This window comes from Rattus norvegicus, chromosome X (assembly GCF_021556685.1).
Source record: "Rattus norvegicus strain SHRSP/BbbUtx chromosome X, alternate assembly SHRSP_T2T, whole genome shotgun sequence".
Taxonomy (NCBI): domain Eukaryota; kingdom Metazoa; phylum Chordata; class Mammalia; order Rodentia; family Muridae; genus Rattus; species Rattus norvegicus.
Window position 1 is genome coordinate 158,123,786 of NC_141554.1, and position 7,104 is coordinate 158,130,889.

Consider the following 7,104-nt stretch of genomic DNA (forward strand, 5'->3'; position numbering starts at 1 on the left):
CTGTACAGAACATCAGTATGCTCCAGCATTTCAACCTTGTTGAATGCAAGTTGAAATAAGGGTAGCTAATCAACCTTGAAAATCCTGCACACTATTTCCAGGGGCTTGAGCCAACAGATTGAATATATTAAACACTGAAAACTCAAATGAATGCATCGATGTCAACGCATTCCATCTCCACTGGAACCTTTTAATTCTTTTTCAGATGCATGTAATCCTCTTCCTGAGCATGGCTCATGTCTGCCCTAGGCTGTGTTAGTTTGAGAGATAGTCTTGGAGGCTATTAGAGGACTCAGCTTGTGAGCTTCACCTGATGAGCAGGAACACAAAAGAGGAGCTGCTTCTTTGAGGCTTCGCATACTTGTCAGAATCTGTCCTTCTTCATCCATGCACTTATCTTAGTTTGAGACACCTATGAGGTTTTTCACTGGTACAGCAATTTACAAGCCTTACAGTCTGACCTTGGTCTTTACCTTTAGTCATACCTGCCCAGTGCTTTAGAGACTCTCAAAATACCTGTGAAAGCTGTCCATTGCATGCCCCCCCCTTCCCCTCTACTTTAGTTGTATGTTCTTAGAACTTCACTTTTAAAAATTTGAGTTCACGCATATGGATCATGTACAATAGTTTAATATATCTATACAATCTGTAATGATCAAATCAGAGTGATTAATATGTTTATAGATTTGAAGTCCTCCCTTTTCATGTAATTTCTATAAATTTAGTATGACTCTAAATGCTATGATTTTTTTAAAATCACTTTAGTGGTTTAAATGTTTGGCCCAGAGAGTGGCACTATTTGGAGATATAGCTTTGGAGTAGGTGTGTCACTCTGGGCACGGCTTAAGACCCTCATCCTATCTTCCTGAAAGCTTCTCTTTTCCTGTTTGCCTTTGGATGAAGATGTAGAACTCTCAGCTCCTCCTGCACCATGCCTGCCTGGATGCTGCCCTGTTCCCACCTTGATGATAATGGACTAAACCTCTGAACCCATAAGCCAGCCCCAACTAAATGTTGTCCTTTATAAGACTTGTCTTGGTCATAGTATCTGTTCACAGCAGTAAAACCCTAAGACAGAAGTTGGTAGTAGGACTGGGATAGGCCTGACCATGAATTCGTTTGGAAGAATGTGGATTGGGGGACTTTAGATTTGGAAAGTGGCGGAATGATTTAAGTGGGGCTTAATGAGACAGCCTAGTATGAATATGGAAGACTTTGTTGCTATGAGTAATTTGAACTGTGCAGCTCTGACTCAAGTTTCTGAGGCAAATTTCAGTACGTGGCATAGAGTCTGTTTTTGTGGTGTTTTGGTGAAGGATGTGGCTGCTTTTTATCCATGTCTGAAGAGTCTACCTGATGCTAAGGTAAAGAGATTTATATTAATTGCATTGACAAAGGAAGTTTTGAAAAAGCCCTGTAGAGACTTTCTTCTCTGGTAAAGTCTCATGAAGAGCATTTTGAACAAGTGTAGCAAGCTGAGAAAGGAAAAAAATATATGGTTCAAGTATTAAAGGGGTACAAGCAAGTGAAATGGAGCTGAATCCTGTGTTCAAGGATAGTAAGTTGAATTAAGGGAGTAGTGACATTGAGGGCAAGATCCACCCAACTAAGTTTAGGCCCAGGCATGGTAGTACAGAAGGCAAAGACAAGCAGATCTCTAAGTTCAAGGCTAATTAAGAACAGAGCAAGTTCTAGGGGAAAAAAATTTAAATCCATGCTTGATGGACCATACCTTTAATCTCAGTGTTAGGAGACAGGCGTACAGATCTCTGAGATCAGTCAGTCTACAGAGCAAGTTCCAGGAAAGCCAAGCTTAGGCAGTGAAGGAGTTGGAAAACAGAAAGCTGGTGATAATGTAATAGAACAAGGAGAGCATGCTTTAGCCCCAGCAAACTGCAGAACTCAGCAGCTTTGGCCACGTGACTCTGGCTTTAGGGTGAAAAATAGAAGGCACTACTGGGCAGTTGATGGGGCTAAGAAATTAGCTGTGATTTAGAGGAGACCAGCATCACTGAGGTGAAATCTTCTGGGAAGTGTTTGCCGAGGGCACAAAGAAGCTGTGTTCCAGAGATAGCCAAGGTTGTACCTCATGCTATAGCTGTACTTGGTAATGTGTAAGAGCCACCCAGGTGGTACTGGTTCTGAAGGCCTGAAGGGGTCATGAAGAACAGCTGAGGCTTGGCACTGTGAGAGGCCATGGAGAGCCACTGGTGAAGGTGCAGCCTCAGTTGCAGTTGATGACTCAGGACTGAAGGGGTCACGCAAGGGAATTGAGGCTTGGCACCATAAAGAGAGCCTATGAGAGGCTATTGGTGAAGCCTAGTTGCAGCAAAGACCCCAGTGCATTGGAGATGCCAGTACCATGGGGTGATCACCAAGAACAGCAGCGGCAGTGGAGTGGATCAACCTGAGCTTAGAGCGCCACAGAGGGCAGAGCTGGAGAAGTGACATAGCCCTTTGGAGGAGCCCAGAAGATCATGTGAGGATCCCAGACATTGGAACGAGAAGCTGTAACATTGAGGTTGCCTTGGAGACCCCAAGATATTTGAGATGCCAAAGCCATAGTCTATCTGCTGAGGAAAGCTGCTAACAGGGAGTGGAACAAGTTCAGGAGAAAGAAGTGTGTTGGAGATCCAAAGACCACTTTTGCATGAGACAAGGAGATGCACAGTTTAGAGCTTGCCCAGCTGTTTTCCTGTCTTGCTTTGGGGATTACAGCTAAGTGATTAGATGAATCTCAGAAGAGACTTCAAACTTTGGACTTTTAATATCATTGAGTCTGCTATTGACTATGGGGGCTTTGGAAGTTGGACTAAATATATTTTTTATTATGCTATGTTTAGGTATGGCCTCCATAGTCTCATATATTTGAACAGGCCTATGGGGGCCAGGAAATTGAATGGGTGTTTTTTTTTTCAGCTTTCAGAAACTTTATTTTCCTTCCACCTTTTTTCCCTTCGCTCAGGCACCTGCAGAGCAGCTCAGGACCACTCAGTTGTGGCTCCAACCCACTCAGTGGCCTGTGCTGTGGGAGCTGCTGACCAGTCCTCAGTGGCCGGCTGTGCACTCCAGTCTTCCGTAGGGAACTGCTGGATGGGCACAGAGGGCACCTGCACACCCTCAGACCAGTCGGCCACCTCAGGCTGAGCAGCAGTGAACTCAGGCGCTGGTGCAGTCCATTCACCCTGGAATTCCTCCTTGGTCACAGCCTTCTCAGCAGCAGCCTGCTCCTCCTCAATCTCCTCTGGGTCCCTGTAGAAGTAAAGATCAGGCATAACCTCCCATGGGTGCTCCCGGGAGATGGTTCCTCACATGCGGAGTACTTCCCGGGCCAGCATCCACCACATGAGACCCACTGAGTGAGCTCCCTTGTTGTTGCATGGGATGGCAATGTCCACATAGCGCAGGGGAGAATCTGTGTTACAAAGAGCAATGGTGGGCAGGTTGACGTAAGAGGCCTCTGTGAGGGGCTGGTGGTCAGCCCGGGGATCAGTCACCACTAGAAGCCGGGGCTCCCTGAAGGCTGCTTGGATCTGGTTAATGAAGGTCCCAGGTGTGAAGCGGCCAGCAATTGGAGTGGCTCCTGTAGCAGCGGCAAACTTCAGCACAGCTCGCTGGCCAGTGTTCCTGGAGGAGATGACGCTGACGTCAGCAGGGTTCTCAATGGCAACAATAGCGCGAGCGGCTAGCAACAGCTTCTCCCAAGTCCTCTTCAGGTTGATGATGTAGATACCGTCACTTTTCCTTTTGTAGATGTACTGCTCCATCTGAAAGTCAAGGTTGGCCACCTAAGTGGGTTCCTGCAGCAAGGAATTTGAGGACATCCTCCTCCTTCATCTGCAGGACGTCAAGGCCTCCGGACATTGTGTAAGTTTCCCTTTTAAGTTGAGATGGGAACCAAGAACAACGCCGTACAGACCCGTTCCAGGGTAGCGCGGAAAGGGGGGATGGTTTTTATATGTTTGGCCCAGGAGTGGCACTACTAGTAGGTGTGTCACTGTGGGTGTGGGCTTAAATACCCTCAATCTAGCTGCTTGGAAGTCAGTCTTCCAGTAGCAGCCTTCAGATGAAGATGTAGAACTCTCAGCTCCTCCTGCACCATGCCTGCCTGGATGCTGCCATGTTTCTGCCTTGATGATAATGGACTGAACCTCTGAACCTGTAACCCAGCCCCAATTAAATGCTGTCCTCTATAAGAGCTGACTTGGCCATGGTGTCTGTTCACAGAAGTAAATCCCTAACTAAGACAATCATAGTTTTCATAATAATATTTTGCAATGTCTATTGTATTATGTACTTTTCTCATTGCTATGACAGAGTACCTGACAAAAGCAATGCAAGGAAAGAAAATCTTCTTTTGGTCCATAGTTTGAGGGTATAGTTGATCTTGGTGGGAAAGGTGTAGTAGCAAGAAAGTGAGGCACAGCTGATCACATTGTGTCTGCAGTTGGGAAGCCAAGACCAATGAATACTTACGTTCATTTAGCGTTCTTTTATACATTCAGGATGCCAGACTATTGATGGTGCCACCTGAATTCAGGGTGAGTCTTCCCATTTAAATGAATAAATGCAATCAAGAACCACATTTTCAGGCATGGTGTAGAGGAGAGGTTTGCTTCCTGATGCCAAATCTTATTAAGCTGACATCCAGATTAATCATTATATCTACCATGTATCACTATTGCCTGCACTTGCTTGTCATTCCAGGTACAGGATAGTGATACTGCTAGTGATCATGTCGTGGAATGCACGGATTGATCATGTACAACTGCATTTTGTCAAGGAGAATGTCTTTGCACAATTTGAATCAAGAATCTCATTCTAAGTCTAGGGCTTAGGGCTTAGCCCCCTAGAGCTCTTCCTAATACCAATAATTACTTTTGAGGCTCCCAGTAGGAAAAAAATATAGGTCAAAAGGGAAATAGGGTAATTTTAAAAGGTATAGTGCAAAAAATATGGGCCTTACTAATACCTTTTTGTAAGTATGTTTTGGCCAAAGAGATTAGAAGAGAGAGCAGTTCCTAAGCTCAAATGTAGGAAGATTGTTTAAAGTGTGGAGAGAAGTTGCAGTCTTCAACCAAGAGTCCAGATGATTCCGCGTGACCTCGTGGAGATGGAGCCAATGGAATAAATACTGTGGTGCATCTCATAGATCAAAGCAACTGGGAAGTCAAGATCAAGGGAGTTGTCCTAGTGAAGTTCACCACCTTCTGAGGAAATCATCAGGTTACAAAATGCTAAGGAGAAGATCTGGGAGAAGATGGACAGTAAGCCAAAAATGTCCACCTTGGGTGCTTTGGAGGTTAACATCTAAAAATGGTTGTACTTTGGGTCTCCAAAATTGATTTGGGTCTGTATAGTATTTAACATATCTTCCATTGTTTCTGGCAGGAGTTCACAGAGGTCAGAAGGAATCCCTTAGATTTGGAGTTACAGGCCATTGCGAGCCATCATTTGGGTGCTGGGTCTTCTGTAAGTGCAGTAGATGCTCTTAATCAGTGAGCCATCTTTCCAGCTCTGGTTAATATTTCTTGAGAGCTTGTTTGGGAACTGTGTCAGGGGAACACAGCTATTCATATACCAACGACTGGCCCTCAATTAAACAAGCACACAGCTTTGAGGTGGACACAAATATAGCTAGCCACACCAATTGAGTCAATCGTCGATGGGGTGACAGACGTTGCCATTAGTGAATTCTCTAATATTTTCTTTTTGCTTGTCTGTTTTTGAGACAGGATCTCATGCCTTTGCAGCTCAGACTGATTTGAAACTTTCTTTATAGCCCAGATAGTTTCAAAGTCATAGTGGTCCTTCTGCTAAGTCTCCCCAATGCTGGGGATTAGGGTTATGAGTCACAATATGTAATGAATATTTCCATTTTTCATAGTGTTCTGCAGAAGAACATTTGCGTATTGTCTCAAGTCTCACATAGCACACCTACTAGACTGCTGATTTTTCTCACTTTATACTCTGTATCTGGTTCTTTCTTGGTAGCACGTTGTGTTCAAGTCTAATTTTCTTTAGCCCCAGGTGGTGACTCCCCACCAATCATTGTTACAAGCAATGTTTAATAGGAAAAAAAATGTGATTCACACCTGTTTCTTCCTGTATTTCTTGGTGATCATCAGAAAAGGATTTAAGTGGAGAACTTCTTAAAAGAATGTATTTATTTTCCTTATTATGTAAGTGTTTTCCCACAGGTATGTATGCATACTGCATGCAATGCCTGATGCCCACAAAGGCTAGAAGAGGGCATAAAATCCCCTGAAACTGGAGTTACAAATGGTTGTGAGCCACAATGTGGGTACAGGGAGCTGAACCCAGGCTCTCTGCAAGAGGAGTGAATGTTCTTACCTGAGCCATCTCCCAGGTATGAGGAGTGTTTCATATCTTTTCTGAAATATTTTTATGACTGTGGTGGTGGTGTTGGTGGTGGTGGTGGTGGTGGTGGTAGGGGAGGTACCACCACACATGCAGAGGTCAGAAAACAAGTTTCAGGAGCCGGTCCTCTCCTTTCTCCATGAGGACACTATCTTAGCAATCTGGAGGTGGAGGCAGGAGGATCAGAAGTTCAAGATCACCCTAGGCTACTTAGAAACATTAAGGCTAGCCTAGGACACACAAGACCCTGTCTCAAGTAAACTAAAAATTCATGCTCATGTGCTTAAATAGAGTAATTAAGGTCTCAAGCTTCTCACCAACAAGAGTACTACAGCCTTCAACATCTCCCTGCTTCCATTCTGTCCTCTAACCTTTTCCCCCAACTCACCCATGGTAAATTTTTTTATGCCCCAATCAGATTGTGACTCCAGCACTTAAAACTCCCTAGAGGGCTCCCAAGCACACAAGCCATTTTGCCATTCCTCATGTCAAGCACATCCCTGACTATTGCTTCTCTCCACAATGAGAATGTGAACTCTCTGAAGCCAGGACTGATTCTGTCTTGTTCACCATTGTATTCCAAGAACCTATACCATTTGATTGTGTTTTTAATGAAAATGGTCACCATAGGCTCATACATTTAACGGTCTCTAGTTGGTAGCCATCTGGGGTCAGATTCCGCAGTGTGGCCTTGCAGGAGGAAGCACATCACTAGCTGCAGCC

The 7,104-nt window shown here is 44.6% G+C and overlaps 1 pseudogene; it reads right to left on the reverse strand.

Annotated features, from left to right (window-relative positions):
- Nucleotides 1-2,906: 2,906 nt before the first annotated feature.
- Nucleotides 2,907-3,942, reverse strand: Rpsa-ps4 (ribosomal protein SA, pseudogene 4; annotated as a pseudogene).
- Between the last annotated feature and the right edge of the window lie 3,162 nt (nt 3,943-7,104).